Source organism: Cricetulus griseus, assembly GCF_003668045.3.
Source record: "Cricetulus griseus strain 17A/GY chromosome 1 unlocalized genomic scaffold, alternate assembly CriGri-PICRH-1.0 chr1_1, whole genome shotgun sequence".
Lineage (NCBI taxonomy): Eukaryota > Metazoa > Chordata > Mammalia > Rodentia > Cricetidae > Cricetulus > Cricetulus griseus.
In genome coordinates this window covers 32478248-32499422 of record NW_023276807.1, presented here as the reverse complement: position 1 = coordinate 32499422, position 21175 = coordinate 32478248, and positions in this window count along the sequence as shown.

Below are 21175 nucleotides of genomic sequence, written 5' to 3'. Positions count from 1 at the left end.
TGACTGGGTTACCTTACTCAGGATGGTTTCTTCTACTTCCATCCATTTGCTTGTAAATTTCAAGATTCCGTTGCTTTTTTCTGCTGAGTATTACTCCATTGTATAAATGTACCACATTTTCTCTGTCCATTCTTCAGTTGAGGAGCATCTAGGTTGAATCCAGGTTCTGGCTATTACAACCAATGCTGCTCAGAACATGGTTGAATATATGTCCTTGTTGTATGAACATGCATTATTTGGTATATGCCCAAGGCAGGAATTGCTAGATCTTGAGATAGACTGAGTCCCATTTTTATGAGCAGTGGCCACACTGATTTCCAAAGTGGTCTTCCAGGTTTGCACTCCCAGCAGAAATGGAGGATTGTTCCTTTTTTCCATATCCTCTCCAGCATAGATTTTATTGGTGTTTTTTGATTTTAGCCATTCTGGCTGGTGTAATATGTTTTGAGTTGCATTTGTCTGATGGCCAATAATTTTGAGCACTTTCTTAAGTGTCTTTCAGACATTCCTGATTCCTTTGGTGAGAATTCTCTATTTAGTTCTGCATCCCACTTTTTAATTTCATTGTTTGGTGTTTTGGTGGCTAGGTTCTTGAGTATATATTTGTATATTTGTATATTTTGGAGATTACCCCTCTATAAGATGTGGGGTTGGTGAAGATCTTTTCCCATTCTCTGGGCTGTCGTTTTCTCTTACTGACTGTGTCCTTACTGACTGAAACTTCCCAGTTTCAGGAAGTCCCATTTATTAATTGCAGATCTCAATGTCTGTGATACTGGTGTAATGTTCAGGAAGCAATCTCCTGTGACAATTCATTCAAAGGTATCTCCCACTTTCTCTTCTAGAAGATTTAATGTGGCGGAATTTATGTTGAGATTTTTGATCCATTTGCACTTAAGTTTTGTGCATGGTGACAGATATGGATCTATCTGCAATCTTCTGCATGTCCAAATCCCACTTGTGCCAGCACCATTTGTTGAAGATGCTATCTATTTTCCATTGTATAGATTTAGCATCCTCATCAAAAATAAGGTGTTCTTAGGTGTGTGGATTAATATCAGGGTTTTCAATTCGATTACATTGGTCTATCTGCCTATTTTTGTGCCAATACCAAGCGGTTTTCTGAACTATGGCCCTATAATAGAGCTTGAAGTGTGGGATGGTGATGCTTCCAGATGATCCTTTATTGTACAGAGATGTTTTGGCTATAATTGTTTTCTTGTTTTCCATATCATGTTGAGTATTGTTCTTGCAAGGTCTGTGAAGAACTGTGTTGGGATTTTGATGGGGATTGCATTACATCTGTAGATTACTTTTGGCAAGATTGCCATTTGTACTATGTTGATTCTACCTATCCAAGACCATGGGGGATCTTTCCATTTTCTGGTATCTTCTTTAATTTCTTACTTTAAATACTCAAGGTTCTTATTGTATGGGTCTATCCCTTTTTTGGTTAGTGTTAGCACAAGATATTTTATGTTGCTTGTGGATATTGTGAAGGATGATATTTCTCTGATTTCATTCTCATTCTGTATATAGTAGGACTACTGATTTTTTTGAGTTAATTTTGTATCTTCTACTTTGTTGAAGGTGTTCATCAGATGCAGGTGTTCCCTGGTGTAGTTTTTCGAGTCACGTATGTGGACGATCATATCATGTGCAAATAGTGAAAGTTTGATTTCTTCCTTTCCAATTTGTATTGCTTTGATCTCCTTTTCTTGTCTTATTGATCTAGCTAGAACTTCAAGTACAATATTGAAGAGGTATGGAGAGAGTGGACAGCCTTGTATTGTTTCTGATTTTAAATGAATGGCTTTGTTTTTCTCAACATTAAGTTGATGCTAGCTGTTGGTTTGCTGTATATTCCTTTTATCATGTTTGGATATGTTCCTGTTATTCCTGTTCTCTCCAAGATCTTTATCATGAAGGGATGTTGGATTTTGTCAAAGGCTTTTTCAGCATCTAGTGAGATGATCATGTGGTTTTTCTTTTTCAGTTTGTTTATATGATGGATTACATTAATGGATATTCCTATGTTGAACCATCCTTGCATCAATGGGATGAAGCCTACTTGATCATTTTCGGAGATTTTTCTGATGTGTTCTTGGATTCGATTCACCAATATTTTGTTTAGTATTTTTGCATGAATGTTCATGAAGCATATTTGTCTGTAATTCTCTTTTTTAGTACTATTTTTGTGCGGCTTGGGTATCAAAGAGATTGTAGCCACATAAAAAGAGTTTGGCAATGCCCTTCTGCTTCTATTGTGTGGAACAATTTGAGGAGTACTGGTTTTAGCTATTATTTGAATTTCTAGTAGAATTCTGCAGTGAAGCCATCTGGCCCTGGGCTTTTTTTGGGTGCAAGGCTTTTGATGACTGCTTCTATTTCATTAGGAGTTATAGGTCAATTTAAACTGCTTATTTGTTCTTGGTTTAATTTTGGTAAGAGTATCTATCCAGAAAATTGTCCATTTCCGTTAGATTTTCAAATTTTGTAGAGTACAGGTTTTCAAAGTATGACATGATGATTCTCTGGATTTCCTCAGTGTCCATGTTATATCCCCCTTTTCATTTCTGATTTTGTTCATTAGCATGCTCTCTCCCTGCATTTTGGTTAGATTGGCTAGAGGTTTGGCTATCTTGTTGATCTTCTCAAAGAACCAACTCTTTGTTTCATTGACTCTTTGTAATGTTTTCCTAGTTTCTACTTTATTGATTTGGGCCATCAGTTTGATTATATCCTAACATCTACTCCTCCGTGATGAGTTTGCTTTATTTTTGCTCTAAAGCTTTCAGTTTTTCTGTCAATTTCTTTGTGTGACTTTTCTCCAGTTTCTTCATGTGGGCACTTAGTGCTATGAACTTTTGTCTTAGCACTGCTTTCAGAGTGTCCCATATGTTTGGGTATGTTGTGTCTACATTCTCATTGAATTCTAGGAAGTCTTTAATCAGCCCAGGATCTCCCTGGGAATGCAGCTGCAGAGACGGAACCCACCTACATAGAGTGGACCTGCCCAGACAGGAAGAATCTCTGTGAGTTTGGCAATACCCTACTCTTCCTTCCCCCTAGGCCTCCCTGACCACACCTGAGCCCTACTCATCCACAAAGTCCCAAGCCCAGGATCTCTCTGGGCCTGTGGCTGCAGATTGTAGACCTGCCAGCATAGAGTGGACCTGCCTAGACAGGAAGGACCTATGTGAGTCTGTAAATACCTCACACTCCCTTCCCCCACTGCTGCCCCAAACTCTCCTGAGTGAGGAGACTACCAGGAGAGTAAGAAATATCCATATCTACAGACATTGAAATACTGGCCCAAGCACACGACCGCGTGGCAAGAAGAGATAGGGAGACCCCACCTGAACCCTCTGGAAGAAGAGATGGGAAGAAGGCAGAATAAGAATACACTCAACAGAAAGACCAATATGACACCACCAGAATCTAGGGACTGCAAACCAGCACGATCTGAAAAACACAACACAGAGGAACTAGAAAACAGACCTAAAAATCTACTTCATGAAGATGTTCTAGACCCTTAAGGATGAAACAAGAAAATCTCTTAAAGAAATTGAAGAAAAGCTGGGCGTTGGTGGCACACTCCTTTAATCTCAGCACTCAGGAGGCAGAGACATGTGGATCTCTTTGAGTTCGATGCCAGCCTGGTCTCCAGAGCGAGTGCCAGGATAGGCTCCATAGCTACACAGAGAAACCCTGTTTCAGAAAAGAAAAAAAAAGGCATGTACTATCATCCTCAGCACAAGAAATAGAAGAAAAAAAAACAAACAAAAAATTCAAGAAATAAGTAATTCTCTTAAATAATCTAGAGAAAACACGACCATACAAGGGAAGGAAGCACTGGAACAGTTTAAGGCATGAAAGCTGAATTAGAAACAATAAAGAAAACACAGAATGTGGGGATGCTGGAAATATAAAGGCTGGATAAACAATCAGGATCAAAGGATGTGAGTATAACCAAGAAAATACAAGAGATGGAAGAAAGAATCTCAGTTGTTGAAGACTCCCTAAAGGATATATAATCAATGACAAAGGAAAATTTCAAGTCCTACAAATCTCTAACACAAAATATCCAGGAAATATGCGACACCTTGAAAAGACCGAATCTAAGAATAATAGGTATAGAAGGTGAAGAAATACAGGTCAAAGGTACAGAAAACCTATTCAACACAATCATAGAAGAAAACATCCCCAACCTACAGAAGGATATGCCTATGAAAGTACAAGAAGTTTACAGAACACAAGACAGACTGGACCACAAAAAGAAGTCCCCTCAACACATACCAATCAAAACACCAAACTACAGAATGAAGAGAAAATATTACTAGCAGCAAAGGAAAAATATCAAGTAACATATGAAGGCATCAGAATCACACCCGACTTCTCATTGGAAATTCTGAAAACCAGAAGATCCTGGACAGATGTCCTACAAACACTAAGGGAACATGGATACCAACCCAGACTACTATACCCAGCAAAGCTTTCAATCACTATAGATGGAGAAAACAAGATATTCCATGACAAAACCAGATTTAAACAATAAATATCCACAAACCCAGCACTGCAGAAAGTTCTAGAGGGAAAACTCCAACCCATCAAAGATAACTACATTCACTAAAACATAGGAAATAGATAATGCAACTTACCAAACAGGAAAAGAAACAGGGGGACAAAATCGACACCCAATGACATCACCAACAATAAATCGAAAACAAACAAGAAGCAACAATCAAAGGACATTAATATCCCTCAATTTCAATGGTCTTAACCTGCCTATAAAAAGATACAGCTTAACAGAATGGATACGAAGACAGAATCCAACCTTCTTCTGTATACAAGTAACACACCTCAATTTCGGAGACAGCGTTACCTCAGATTAATGGGTTGGGAAAAGATTATACAGTCAAATGGACTTAAGAAACAAGCTGTTGTAGCAATCTTAATATCTAAAAATTAGACTTCAAACTAAAATCAATCAAAAGATATGAAGAGGGCATTTCATACTCATCACTGGAGAAGTCTCAATCCTAAACATCTATGCCCCAAATATGAAGGCACCCACATTTGTAAAAGAAACATTACTAAAGCTCAAACCACACATAAAACCAAACACACTTATAGTAGGAGACTTTAACGCCCCTCCTTCACCACTAGGCAGGAGCACCAGACATAAACTTAACAAAGAAACAAAGGATCTAACAGAAGTTATGACCCAATTGGGATTAACAGACATCTATAGAACATCCCATCCAAACACAAAAGAATATACCTTCTTCTCAGCACCACACGGTACCTTCTCTAAAACTGACCACACAGTTGGCAACAAAGCAAACCTCCATAGATACAAAAGAATTGAAATAACCCCCTGTATCTTTTCAGATCACCATGCTTTAAAGCTAGAATTCAACAGGAATACAAATTGCAGAAAACCAACAAACACATTGAAATTGAATAACACCAAATTGTACCATTCCTGGGTTGAGGAAGCAAACTCTTTTTTATAGTAATATTAAACAATGTGGTAGCAAAATCGGCAGAATTTTCTAAATCAAATGTAGATTCTACAAAATTTGCTACGGTGAACTTGTCTAAAACACATTTTCCTTTTCCTTTTTCTTTATTTTAATTATTGGTATCATCATCATGTTAGAGTAAATTAGTAAAATATAAAGATTGCTTTATCTGAATATCCAGAAAAAGTTCAAAAAACAGTTATAATACATTTACAAATTTCACAACCTAGTGTGCTTATCTTATAGAAACTGGAGTTGGGATAAATTGAAAAAAGAACATATCATCAAAATTAAAATGTACAATATTCCCAAAGTTTTTAGGTATAATAATGTTGAATGTAGCATTTAAATAATAGAATTAAATAGTTTCAGACCATTTGGAAATGCATAAAATTTAATTTATATAATACATCAGACAGTCCTAAAGGCATTTCTCTCAATGGAGATAGGTTTATTTCATGCTGTGATTATTAATTTTAATACCTGTAATTTGTGAAACTTTTTCTCTTTTGTAGCTTCTGTATTATATAAGGAATTTATTTTTCATTTTACGTACTAACACCAGTTCCCCCTCCGTTCCTTCCTCCAGCCCTCTACCTCCTCCATTCCTACCACCCATTTATTCATCAGTGGAGTTAAAGGACTCTTTGGGGAGACAACCAAGTCTGACATACCAAGTTGAGGCAGGACCCAGGCCCTACACCCTGTATCAAAGCTGAGCAAGGCATCCTAGCATAGGGAATAGGCTCTGAAAAGCCAGTTCATGTACCCCAGATACATCTGGGACCCGCTGCCAGCAATCCCCATACCCACACAACAGATCAAGCCATATAATCTCACCCACATGCAGAGGGCCTAGTTTTGACCCATGCAGATTACCAGCTGTCATTCCATAGTTTGTGAGCTCCCAATAATTCAGGTCAGCTGTCTTTGTGGATGCCCCATCATGGTCTTGATGACCCTTATTCATAGGACCCCTCCTCCATCTCTTCAGCTGAACTCCAGGATCTTGGCCAGTGTTTGGCTATGGGTCTATGCATCTGCTTCCTTCAGTTACTGGATGTAGATTCAATGATAACAATCAGGGTGATCACTAATCTGATTAAAAGGTAAGGACTGTTCAGAAACCCTCTACATTTTATGTAGGATTCTTAGCTGGAGTCAAGCTTATTGATGCCGGGGAATTTATCTAGTACCATGCTTCTCCATAACCGCATGATGGCTCCCTCTATCAAGATGTCTCTATCATTGTTCTCCCTTTCCATCCCTCTCCTAACTCAGAATTTTTGACCCCTCATGTTCCCATGACTCATTCCCTCCCTTCTACACACCCTCACAGTTTACCAAGGAGATGGAAACATTTTTTCTTCCTAGGGTCTTCCATGCAATCATCTCTCTTATGGTCCCCCTTTTTACCTAGCTTCTCTAGGTGACCCTCACCCTAAGGATGGGTAATGAAAATGTGGTGCATTTACACAAGGAGTATTACTTTGGTGGAGAGGGGAACAGTGGCATCTTGAAATTTGCAGACAAAAGGAAGGAAGGAGATAAAAATGAACCTGAGTGAGGTAATCCAGACCCAGAAGACAAACATTATGTACTCAAACCTAAGTGTACGTTAGATATAAAGCAAAGGACAACAATATTAAAAACTATTTAATCTGTGGCAAAGTTCATTGATATAGTATGATAAGCTAAACACTGAACTGCACTGCAGGAACACATTTGCAGCGTGGGAAGAGTGATGATGATGGCGTCAAGACCAGGCTGGTGAAACCTACAGAAACTGATGAATTGATCAAGGGGTGCTCATGGAAACCAGACTGACGGCTGAGAGGCCAGCATGGGACTGATCCAGACTCCCTGAATATGGGTGTCATTTGGGAGGCATTGGCAATCTATGAGGCCATGGGTAGTATTTATCCCTGGCACACAAATGGACTTTGGGGGCCCTTTCCACATGAAGGAATATTCTTTGAGACTAGACACAGGGGAGTGGTCCTATGCCCACTCTCAAAGGATATGAAAGACTCTGAAGACACCTTATGAAATGCCTCACCCTCCCTGGGGAGCAGAAAGGGTTTGTGATAGGTTGGATTTTAGTTGGGGAGGGTGGTAGGGGAGGAGGAGAGAGACCTGGTATTTACATGTGAAGCAAGCTTGTTACTAATTTAAAAAATAAATATAAAAAGAATATGTATAATTTAGACATAGCAAAACTTCTAACTATCCAATAATTATTGCAGTCTTCATTATCATTAGGAGTTCCTTAGTAAGGACACTGTATTACAGAAGTTTACCATAAAAATTTTCATAAATAGTGGCATATGAACTGAGAGGATCATATTTAAAATGTCTTCACCACCTGTTTTCACTCATATAAATGAACCTTACTGGAGATTTTAGTTTCCCATTGTTTACAGCTGTGCAGATTAAAAGTTCTGACAATAGAAGGAATTATTCCCCAACGGAGGACCTTCAACTATGAAACTATTTTCTAGAAAAGTACTTCATTACAAATAAACTTAATGCAGATCTTTCCATTCATTCATGGGGAGAAATCAAACAATTATATCTAGAATGGCTTTAGCTAGTAATACCAAGATACATATGATACCAAGAACCAAAAAGCCTCTTGCTCTAACTAATTTAATAAACTCTTATTTTATTCTAGAGTGTATAGACATGAGTTTCTATTTAAAAACTATTTCTACTAAAAAACAAGAAGAAATGGGGTTTTATTTTTCTCTTAATTTAATTTGACTTGTTTTGCCTAAGGTTTTCCCTTATTTGCTTCAGTTCTTATGCTGGTCAGTAATTGCTGCCACATAGAGCTGCCAAGATATACTCTTAAGAAAGTTATGTTGAAAAGATAGTTGAAATTTTTTTGTGAAGATATAGTGTGGTTTTTCTCAGCATATGTTTGATGATTTTTTGAGACAGAGTTCCACTACATAATCCAAGCAGGTATGGTATTTAGTGTCTACTCCACGGTATTTGTGATCACAGAATTCAGTTGCCCTGGGCTCCAAAGTACCTGAGTTACAAGCAGGTAGCTCCACAGTGAGCAAGTATGTTCTTGTATGTAGATTTGTACTATATAATTCACATTCTCTGTTTCAGTCAAACACAATTGGCTTTCTTTGAACTCAATTATAGCTTTTTTTCTAATTTAAATTTTAAAAGGAAAATAAAAGAAGTAGGCTCTAATGCCAGTGGGGGGATATGTTTGACAGCAAGAGTAGGGACAAGAGTAGGGAGCTTCCTTTCAAGCAAAAAAGCAAGCAAGTACTTAATACAATAAAGGGGGGATTATTTGAAATCATGCATATTTATGGTTATTTCCAATTTCAAGCCAGTGTTTATTGTTTTTATATGTAATAGCTTCCCACTACTTTAAGATTACCACATGCTAATCAGTGAATGTTACTGATTGTGTGTCAAAAATGAGCTATGCTTGCATGCCAACTGTCATTTCAAAGGCTATTGATTCAGGTATCCTAGATGGGCATTTAAGTGTCCTTTGAAGAAGAAGGGGCTACAGAAGTTGCACAATATGTGATGAGGAAAGTCAGAATGGGAACTGTGAGAAAGACCATTCCTGTGTCTGGCGTAGGAGTATCAGAGGACTACAAAATATCGAACACATGTAGTCTCCAGATGCTGAAAATGCACTAGACCATATAGTTCATCCCTGCAAAGTAGGAGCTGAAATTTGCAACCATCCTGATTTTAGCACAACAAAACTATTTGGCCCTCCAATTCAGAGAAAACAACTCTATATCCATGATGATAACTGGTTAAAACTACAACAGAAAGGAAACACAGCTGCATTTTGTATGTGCGGGGTGGAAGGTGTACATGTGAGCATGTAGAGCATGTAGGCTCAGCACTAGGAATCTTCCATTAGCAACTTTTCTACTTTATTTTTTAAGGCAGTGTCTCTCCCTGTGTCAGTCAGAGCTCTCTAGAGAAACAGAACCAATAGGAAAAGTGTGTGTGTGTGTGTGTGTGTGTGTGTGTGTGTGTTTCTGTGTGTGTTTCTGTGTGTCTGTATGTGTGTATATGTGTTTCTGAGTGTGTGTGTGTGTGTGTGTGTGTGTGTGTGTGTGTGTGTGTTTGTGTTACTTGTAAGTGTGGCTTACAGATTATAGTTAGATTAATTCAACAATAATTGTCTCTAGATGAAAAAAATCAAAGAAACCAATGGTTGTTCTGTCCACAAGGCTCTATATCACAGTTGGTCTTCAATATACTCCAGAATCCATAAGGAGTAGGTTTTATCACCTGAATAAGGGGTTGTTCATTGACCCCAGACTAATAGCTTTGAATCCAGCATAGGACTGTTCCATTCCAGACCTCCTGAACAGGGATGTCAGTTTGGAGGTCTGGTCAATATATTGGGCCTCTGGTAGTGGCCTCCCCTAGTACATGAATGGACTTTGGGAGCCCAATACCCATAGAAGGACACTCTCTCAGCCTAGACACACTGTGGAGGGACCAGGCCCTCCTGCAAATGATATCACAGACTTTAAAGATCCCTAATGGAATGCCTCAAACCCCTCTGGGGAGAAGAAACCAAAGAAATGGTGTGGGCTTGGGGTGGAAAACAGAAAAAGGGACCTGGGATTGACATGTAAAAGAAGCTTTTTTTCTAATTTAAATTTTAAAAGGAAAATAAAAGAAGTAGGCTCTAATGCCAGTGGGGGGATATGTTTGACAGCAAGAGTAGGGACAAGAGTAGGGAGCTTCCTTTCAAGCAAAAAAGCAAGCAAGAAGAAGGTTCCTCCGTCCAAGACCTTTACAAAGTCTGCCAACAGAAGGTGTGGGCCAGATTTAAGATGGATTGTCCCACCCCAAAATAGTCACACAAGAAAAATCCCTCTTATATTTTTGGCTGTGAGCCTAGCTTTTAATTGCTGAACAATGCCTCCAGCCCAATAGAGGAAGCCATTATGGGGTTAAGGAGAAACCCAGCATTAGGAAAATTCCAGGTAATCCAAACGGATGACCCAACCTAATAATCTAAGCAACAGTAGAGAGGCTACCTTAAATGAAAGCAGGGCCTAGACCCTCCCCTGTGTGTCTAGGCTAAGGGAGTATCCCTCTATGTGGAATGGGCTCACAAATTCCATTTGTAAACCAGGGATAAAAACCGATGCACTACCAGAGTCAGTAGAACTCCAAACTGACTCCTAGGCCCTGCTCCAAATGATGGGCAGACTTTGAAGATCAACCATGGAATGCCTCATCCTCCCTGGGGAGCAGGAAGGTATTGGGATAGGGAGTCTTTGGGGGGCAGGGGAGGAGGGGAGGGATTGGGAATTGAGATTGACATATAGAAGAAGCTTGTTTCTAATTTAAATAAAAAGGAAAATAGAGAATGTGTTCAATATGTCTTTCTACCATAAGAGTTATACTAAGAATATTTATCAATGAGTAAATTTTAATAATAGATCCCGAAATGGAAATCAGTTAAATGTTATTTTTTCAATTATAATATATGGTAAAGAAACAGGGGTGGTAAAGAGAAAAAAAAAGGAAGTGAAGTGAGAGAAGAAGAGGAGGGGAATAAAGGAAAAGAAAAGTAAGACAACATTAAGTACAAATGCACATGCCTGGATACATACATTTAAAAAAAACACAAATAGTATGATATAATTTCAAATATATGAAGTAAAACTTGAATGATATTTTTTCTTGCTCTAATACATTCTTCCCCTAACTCAATCTTCCTGTTCCCCCACTTCCTCCTGTTCCTTCTTGTCCTTGCCTTTTGTTTATTCTAACTCCCTCTCACCTCCCCCATGCTCAAAATTAGCTCAGGAGATCTTGTCCCTTTCTGCTTCACTGGGGGACCCGGTAAGTTCCTCTTAGGGTTCTCCTTGATTCCTAGCTTCTCTGGGGGTGTGGTTTGAAGGCAGATGATTATTTGTTCTATGTCTAAAATCCATATATGAGTGAGTACATACCATGTTTGTCTTTTGTGACTGGGTTACCTCATTCAAGATGGTTTCTTTTAGTGCCATTATTTGCCTGCAATTTTCAAGATTCCATTGTTTTATTTTCTGCTGAATAGTGCTCCATAGTGTAAATTTACCACATTTTCTTTATCCATTCTTCAATTGAGGGCCAGTTAGGTTTCTTCCAGGTCCTGGCTATTACAAATAATGCTGCTATGAAAATAGTCGAACAGATGTCCTTCTTGTATGAATGTGCATCCAATGGTTCTATGCCTAAGGGTACAATTGCTAGATCCCTGGTAGACTGATTCCAACTTCTTGGGGAATCACCATACTTATTTCTAAAGTGGCTGTGCAAGTTTGCACTCACAACAGCAGTGGAGGAGTGTTCCCTTTTCTCCATATCCTTGCCAGCATAAACCGTTGTTGGTGTTTTTTATTTTAGCCATTCTGACAAGACCAAGATGGTATCCTAGAGTTGTTTTGAGTTTCATTTCCCTGATGACTAAGGATGTTGAGAACTTTTTTATGTGTCTTTCAGCCATTTTAGATCGCTCTATTGAGAATTCTATACTTAATTCTATATTGCACTTTTTAATTGGATTATGTGGTAACCAGTGTCTTGACTTCTTTGTATATTTGGGAAATCAGTCCTCTGTCACATTTGGGGTTGGTGAATATCTTTTTGCATTCTGTGGGCTGCCATTTTGTCTTCTTGACTGTGTCCTTTGCCATACAAAAGATTCTCAGTTTCAGGAGGTCCCATTTATTAATTTTCAACCTACTGCTGTTAGGTTCATGAAGCAGTCTCCAGTACCAGTCCATTTGAGGGTACCTCCTACGTTATCTTCTAAGAGTGTAAGTGTGTCTGGATTTACGTTGAGATCTTTGATCCATTTGGACTTTTGTGCATAGCAATAGATGTGGATCTAAATGCAGTCTTCTACATGCATCTAGTTATGTCAGCACCAAGTGTTGAAGATGCTTTCTTTTTTCCAGTGTAAAATTTTAGCTGCTTTGTCAAAAATTACACATTTTTATGTATGTGAGTGTACATATCAGGTTTTTCAATTTCATTCCATTGGTCTATCTGTCTACTTTTGTTCCAATACTAATTTCTTTCAAGGAATATAGCTCTATATATAATAAAGCTTGAAGTCAGGGATGGTTATGCTTCAGGAAGTTCCTTTATTTTACAGGGTAATTTTGGCTATCCTGTGTATTTTGTTTTTCCATGTAAAGTTGAATATAAGGTCTGTAGGGGAAGCTGTTGTCACGTCTTCTTAGGGGCTGGCTACAGGTGTGCCTGACCACCCTTGTGAGGGCGTGGTCAGAGTGACATAGTGTGACTGCATTTGCACTTTTTTTTTTTTTTTTTTTTTTTTTTTTTGCTTCTGCCGCACAGACTGCTACCACGCCAGCTGACTAGGTTGCTCTGTAAATAAGGCTTTTCCCTATTAAATACCCTTATATATCTACCTGACTCTGTATTGGTAATTTCCCACAATAAAGGTCTGTGAAGAATTGTAGTTGTATTTTGATGGGGATTTCATAGAAACGTAGATTGATTTTGGTAAGATTGCCATTTTACTAATTTGATCTTACCTAGCAAATAGATTAGGAGATCTTTGCATTTTCTACTATCTTCTTTAAGTTCTTTTGTTAAAGACTCAAAATTCTTGTTATATAGGTCTTTCACTTGTTTGGTTAGTGTTACCCCAAGATATACCACGTTGTTTGTGGCTATTGTAAAGGGTGACGTTTCTCTGATTTCTTTGTCAGCCCATTTATTTTCTGTATATATTGGGGCTACTGACTTTTTTCAGTTAACCGTGTATCCTGTCACGTTGCTGAAGTGTAGGAGTTCCATGGTAGAAGTTGTTGTGTCACTTTTGCAAACTATTGTACCATCTGCAAATAGTGAAATTTTGACTTTTTCATTTCCAATTTGTATCCCCTTGATCTACTTTTGTTGTCTTATTGCTCTCCTAGAACTTCAAGTACAATATTGAAGAGGGATGGAGAGAGTGGACAGCCTTGTCTTGTTCCTGATTTTAGAGGGATCGAATTGACTTTCTCTCCATTTAGTTTGATATTGGCTGTGGGTTGGCTGTATAGTGCTTTTATTCTGTTTAGGTATGTTCTTGTTATCCCTGATCATGAAAGGGTGTTGCATTTGGTCAAAGGATTTTTCAGCATCTAGTGAGATGATCATGTGGTTTTTCATTTTCAGTTTGTTTACATGGTGGATTACATTGGAGGGTTTTCATATGTTGAACGTGAATGAATAAAACCTGCTTGATGAGTTGGGATAAATTTTCTGATGTGTTTTTGGTTTCGATTTGCCAGTACTTTATTAAGTATTTTAGTATCCATGTTCATGAGGGATATTGGTCTGCTGATTTTTTTTCGTAGTTGTGTCCTTGTGTGGCTTAGGCACCAAGATTATTGAAGCCTCATGCAAAAGAGTTTGTAAAGACCCTTCTGCTTGTATTATCTGGAATACTTTGAGGAAAATTGGTATTAGCTCTTCTTTGAATTTCTGGTAGAATTCTGCACTGACATCATCTGGCCCTGGCGCTTTTTTGTTGTTGTTGTTGTTGTTTGGGAGACCTTTGATCACTTCTTCTATTACATTAGGGATTATAAGTCTATTTATATTGCTTATCTAGAGATAAGCAATATTTGGTTTTTCAAGACAGGGTGTCTCTGTGGTTTTGGAGGCAGTTGTCCTGCAACTAGCTCTTGTAAACCAGGGTTGTTAATTTCTATTCTTGTTTCTTTCTTGACCCAGGAATGGTACAATGCACATTGTTCAACTTCCATGAATTTGTATTATTTTTGAAATTTGTGTTGTTATTGATTTCTTACTTTAAGGCATGGTGGTGTGCTAAGATACAAGTGAGGCGTTATTCCAAGTTTTGTACATGTTGAGGTTTGCTATGTTGCCAAGTATGTGGTCAATATTAGAGAAGGTTCCATGTGGGGCTGAGAAGAATATATATTCTTCAGTGTTTGGATGGAATGTTCGATAGATATCTGTTAAACCCAATTGGAGCATAACTTCTATTAGTTCTTTGGTTTCTTTGCTAAGTTTCTGTCTGGTGGTCCGTCATAGTGGTGAGAGTGGGGTGTTGAAATCTACCACTAAAAGTGTGTGAGGTTTTATGTGTGATTTGAATTTTTGTACATTTTCTTTTATGAATGTGTATATTTGGGGCATATATATTCAGAATAGAACTTCATCTTGGTGGATTTCTCCTATGATGAATATGAAATGAGCTCCTTCATCTCTTTTGATTTTCTAGGTGTCTTTGTGTCTTTTTCTAGGTGACTTAAGACCATTAATATTGATGTATATTAATGACCATTGATTATTCATAATTTTATGTTTTGTATTTGTTGTTGGTTGTGCTGGTGTGTGTGGGTTTCTACCCCTTTTTGTCTTTTGGCTGTTGGTAAAGTTGGATTATCTATTGCCTATGTTTTTGTGAGTGGAGTTAACTTCCAAGGGTTGGAGTTTTCCTTCCAGAAATTTCAGTAGGTCTCGATTAGTGGTTATGTATTATTTAAAACCCATTTTATCGTGGAATATCTTGATTTCTCCATCTATATTGATTGAAAGCTTTGCTGGATATAGTACTCTGGGTTGGCATCCATGGTCTCTGGCTTTCCATTGAGAAGTCAGGTGTAAGTTTGATAGGTTTGCCTTTATATGTTACTTGGCTTTTTCCTTTGCTGTACTTAATATTCTTTAGTATGTATGTTTGGGGTTTTAATTATTATGTGATACAAGGCCTTTTTTGTCCTCTCTATTTGGTGTTCTTTAAGTTCCTTGTACTTTCATTGTCATTTCTTTCTTTAGTTTGGGCAAGTTTTCTTCTATGATTTTGTTGAATATGTTTTCTGCACTTTTAAGGAGGGTTTCTTCAACTTCTGGTATACTTATTATTCTTATGTTTGCTATTTTCATTGTGTCACTTATTTCCTGGATGTCTTGTGTTAGAGATTTGTTGGACTTAAAGATTTCTTTGGTCGATGAATCTATTTCACCTAGTTTATCTTCAACACCTGAAATTATCTCTACTATCTCTTGTATTCTGTTAGGTATACTTGCATCTGTAGTTCCTGATTGTTTACCCAGCTTTTATATTTCCTGCATTTCCTCAGCTTCTGTTTCCTTCATTGTCTCTATTTCAGTTTTCAGGTCATGAACTGTTCCTTCATCTGTTTGATTTGTTTGTCTGTTTTTCATGTCTTTCTTTAAGAGATTTGTTTTTTTCTTGTATTTTTCGTTTGTTTTTCCTTCCATATCTGTAATGGATTTTCTTATATCCCCTTTGAGGACCTCTATCATTTTCATGAAGCAGTCTTTAAGGTCATTCTGTTTGCTACATCTTCGTTGGGATGTTCAGGTCTTGGTGGTGTAGAGTCCCTAAATTCTGGTGGTGTAATACTGCTTCTGTTGTTGGCTTGTTTTTATATTGTCTTCTTCCCATCCCTTCTTCCGGTGTATACAGGTGGTGTTTCTTCCTCCTGGTGATCCCAGGTTCCCTCCTGGTGGGTGCAAACACGTCCAATACTATGATGGCTCTCCTCTTCCCATGGGTGTAGGCAGCCATAGTACGGTGTTGTCAGACCCTGTATGGGCTGTTCTACTAGAAAAATTCCCCTATGTGCAGGCCCCAAATCTCAGGAGGCTATGAGGAGGGCACTGAAATAACCAGCTAGAAACAGACTCAAGCTTACCTCCTTCCATATGTAGAGGGGTGAACAGGATGCCAGCATTCTCTGGATGGGCTGGAACCTTCGGAATGTTCCCGAGTTCACAATCTCCAGGCTTCAGGAGGCTCCAAGAAGGTCACCAGCAAATAAGTTCTTTATGTTGTTCCAATTATATATTCTTGCCTCCATCTCTCTTCAGAGTGATCAAATGTATTTTACAAAGAATCTTTCCAATAACAAACTTCTTTCATTCTGGAATTTACATTTGTTTCTCTAGGACACTGTTCAGAAAAGCCTTTTGTAGCAATAGACAGCAAAGGAATTGACTTGGGTGCTTCCATATGCTCGCTCCGTCCCGCCGCTCTTGGACATTGTACTCGGCACTTCTGAGATGATGAAGACAGATCCAGAAAAAGAAAAACCTCTAAAGGTTTACACTACATTTAAAAATATATATAGGCTTGTGAGAGAAAAAGTAACAGGAAGAAATAGAGTAACTGGTTATGGTGACCATCGCTGGTAGGATTTGCTAAAGGAAACACAGGCAGGTGGATTTCCACAGAGAAACCCTGTCTCAGAAAAGAAGAAACAAAAGGAGTAAAAGTAGAATAGTAAAAAAGCCACCTAGAGATAAAAAATACACAGAAAATCTGGACATTAATGCCATACTGTTGTCTTTAAATTGTTTGATTGCCGAGGAAAGAATTATTGCTGCTAAAATATATTTGATTATAAATGCTGCTAAATTAATCCAACATCTACATTTTAAAAATGCTTTGACTTCAAAATTTAAGTTTAAGGACAGGCTACTTAGAAATAAAGATTTTACTTGTATTTCCACAAAAAATCAAAAGCTGTTGATTCCTTCCAGTTTAATATGGTTTGATCCAGCAACACCCCCTGAAGCTGAGATGATACAGCCTTACAGACTACAAAAACAAGGATTTGGTCAGGTTTCTATGTTTTATCATGATCCCCATGGTATATGAACAAGGCACCCAATCAGCAGGAAGCAGTTTAGAAAGAACAACACACAAATCCTGAAACATCGGGATGGTACTTTCAATCTTGAGATTATTTTACAGGTAAAAGTCAAAATGTTCAATTCTGAACCCCATGGATACCCTGACCAGGTTTGTCTAAGATGCGGATGTCTAAGAGAATCAAAAAACAAAAAAAGCAAAATTAATAAAAATTTAAAGAGTGTCAATATAAAGTCATAAAAATGTCAGAGAAGAATGTAAACTGTTTACTAAGGGCTCTCATATCTATTTATAATAATAATATGGGCTACAATTTTGACCGCACCAGGTTAATTCTGTTTAAGTTTTATGTAAAATGAAATCTGTATACTTGTTAAAAGGTTCTATCTATGTTTTCTGGTTTAAACATCAATTTTATTATAAGCCAAAAGCTAAACAAAAAACAAAAATGGTTCAAATATTTTTACTGTCTAACTATAACAGCAGCCAGTCAATTGTGTACATAGTTCAGAGTTTATCTCCAAGCTCTAGTCATTAAATTTGGGTTGTCAAGAATTCAGATGTCTTTTTATTAATGATAATATTAAAACTGTTTCATGGTTAAATCTGTCAAAAAGTTAAAACTAGTAACACTGGGAACTGACAACATAATTTAGTAGTCACCCAGATGATAATAATTTTAAACACATCAAGGATGCTTTATTTTTGATATTCTTGCAAAAAGACATTAAAAGATTTTTAATTTTTCAAATTTAAAAGGTTATAAGATATTTATGCTTCTGTTGTATTGTTAATATTTCTGCTTGAATCAAAAGAGCTAAAATTTAATATCACAGCCATAGGTTCTATATGTTATTAAAAAATTAAGCTGTTTATTTCTTATGGTACAGTAAGACAATGACCTATGTTTAACAAAGGCCTTAAAATAACTTCTAAGCCCATGGGTCTAAATTCTTTGGAGTTTTAAAAACAAAACTCTTTTATAAGGGTAACCTAGGACCACCTTCATGTCAGATATTTACATTAATGAAGGTAAACATGTCTCAACAGATTTCCTCTTCTGGCAGAGGAATATCAGTTGCTTAGTACAGCCTGATCCTAAAGACTGCGAGCACTAGAGCACTAGACTTGATGTGGATGTGACCCAGTCCAGTTGATATGGACACCCTCTATATCTGCAACACAGTCTGCCAACCAGAAGCTCCTGATGGATTCCCCATAGCCTAAATTCTCTTTTTTGAATTTGATTAGCATTTCAGCTTTCTTGGGTCCCTAACTTCATCCCAAAGTCAGCAGGATGTAGCATAGAAAAGAATATGTCACTCATTTTCCCTGGTAAAATGCTAAATCAAAAGGATTTCCCTTTCATGGGGAAAGGACAATATCTCTCACTGCCTGATGGGGATGCGGAGATGACGGCCGGGGTTGGCACTGGAACCTCAGCACTGGTTCAGGGACCCCACCACTATAATGAGCTAAAAAACAGCCACAGATGAGTATATTAAAGCCATTAAAGTATGCATCACTAAATTAGGAATGTCTTTGGCTTCTCTAGGGGAAGTTTCCCTCTAGATTTGAAGGGGACTTGATCTCCTTTTCCTTAAGGAAGGTGGACACTTTGCTGACATAAAAGAGGAGTGCTGTTTCTATGTTAAACATTCTGGAGTTATTAGGGATAACTTATCCATAACCCAAACCCTAGTTCTTAACCAGCAATATCAGGTTCTTAACAACAAGAAGGACCATATGTTTTAGGATTTAAACCCCACACAAAAACAGTGGGGGAATGAAAGATTTTAGTTTCCTGAGGGAAAAGGTTTTGAGAGATTTTAGTTCACAGAGAGAAAAAGTTTCCCACAGGCCGTGGCCCATTCAAAGGATGTTGGCCCTACCCTGGGCACATCTTATGGTTTATTCGGGGGAAATCACCAAGACAACCCTCTTTGGGTCACACCTGGCTGGCCAACAGACAATCAAGGACTTCCCAGGGTATGTTCTGTGGTTTTTCCTTTGTAGAAAATTAGATCACACCTGGGTGAACACTCTAATGTGAGATAGTACTTTGTAATCAGTCACTTTGTGCCCCTTGTCTGTATGCTGATTTGCAGTTTTTTTCCTATACAAGGAGCTTCCACCCCTGGCTGGGGTGTTCAGCTTTCCTGATATTGCTGACACCCGAATGCACAGTTGTTCAATAAACCCTTTTGCTTTTGTTGCTCTTGGTCTGGTTTCTGAGTCTCTGGGGCTCCTTAGGATCCTGAGGACCTTAGGGATCTGGGGGTCTTTCACAAATAGATCTTACCTCTATCCTGCTGAAATGGCAATCCTGTCTCCAGGAATCCTCAGAGGCAAAGGCTCTCAGTTCCTGTCCCCTCCTCCTTATACTCCTCTCCTTATCCTCCTATCTCCCCCTACCCTAGTGCTGGGATTAAGGGTGTGTTGTCCCAACCCTAGGATTAAAGGCAAGTACTCTCTTCCTACTTTAGACTAATTCAGTTTTGTATAGCCCTGGGTGGGCTTAAATCAGAGAGATCCATCTGCCTTAGTTTACTGAGTCCTGTGATTAAACAACACTGCCTCATTTCTATGGCCAAAGAGTATGGCTGTTTTGTTATTTTGATCTCCAGTGGTTTTAAGAAATCATAAACATTATATCACAACAAGCCTTGTCAACAATTAGTCTGTGGTTTGAGGGAGGGACCATGAGACACTATTTCTTACTGTGAAACTACTGGCTATTACTAGGTTTGTCTTAAGTCTTGTGTGATCTCATTATTAATCCCATCAGGTTCCAAAGGACAGTTCTAAATCTGTGGTTGCCTAGATGGGCCTGTCTAAACTCAGTGGGTTGAAAACAATTGCCAATGAAAAAATAATAAAAAACACTTCTCAAATTAATTATATTAATAAATCCATAGTATTATAGTTTGTCAATACCTGTGGTGTTATATGTTTTATGATTTATTAAAGGCACTGGAGATCAAAATAGCAAAGCAGCCACATTCTTGGTCAGGCAGTGTTGGAACACACCTTTAATCACAGGACTCAGTAAACAAAGGTTGATGAATCTCTCTGATATCAGGCCAACCAACACTATACAAAATTGAATTAGTCTAAACGACTAACAGAGTTCAAGCCTTTAATCCCAGCACTTGGGAGGTGGAGACAAGAGGACATGGCTAGGTGGAGAGAGGAATATAAGGAGGAGGAGAAAGGAACTGTAATTCCTGGCCTGACTGTTTGCATATGCATATGCATCTGTGGGAGGGAACACCTAGGCTTGTTGAAAGACAAGGGAGAAGCTGCCTACCAGTTGATGTGGCAGGGGTGCTATGACTTGCAAGCCCACCCAGGCAAAACTCTTGACTTAATGTTGCTCATTTCAGAAGCCTTGCTCACCTTATATTAACATCAAAAAAAAGTGGAAGGAGAAGGAGTTCCATCCCTTTCTTCTTCGCACTGTGTGAAGAGGTAAAATACATGGCATGCACCCCTAGAATGGACTACTCCACTGGACAGCTGCCTCTTACTAGAGGAGACAGAAGGACTTAGAGTGACTCACAGGTTACAGGGGGCACCTGTAAGGAGTCTGGCAGCCATGAGGGTCTTTTGGAGGCAGTAAGGCTATGAAGTGGTAAGGTCAGATGGGCGTGGCTAAGAGACCTGTGAGTCCGGAATGAGGGGATTATGGGGGAAGTACTTCTTTGTATGTTTGACTTATTGGTTAATAAATAAAGCACTGTTGGCCAATAGAGAAGCAAGTTAGGAGAGACTAGGAGAGGGGGATTCTGGGAAATTAGTAAAGAAAGGTTTGCCATGTAAATCTGGGAGCAGAGTATGCATGCCGCTGGTGTCCTCAATGATTTTTATAAGATGAATAGATTAATAGTTATGGTTGATAATTAAGACAGAGCAAGCAAGTAAGAAATCTTAGTCATTGACCAGCGGCATTGTAATTAATATAAGACAGTGTGTG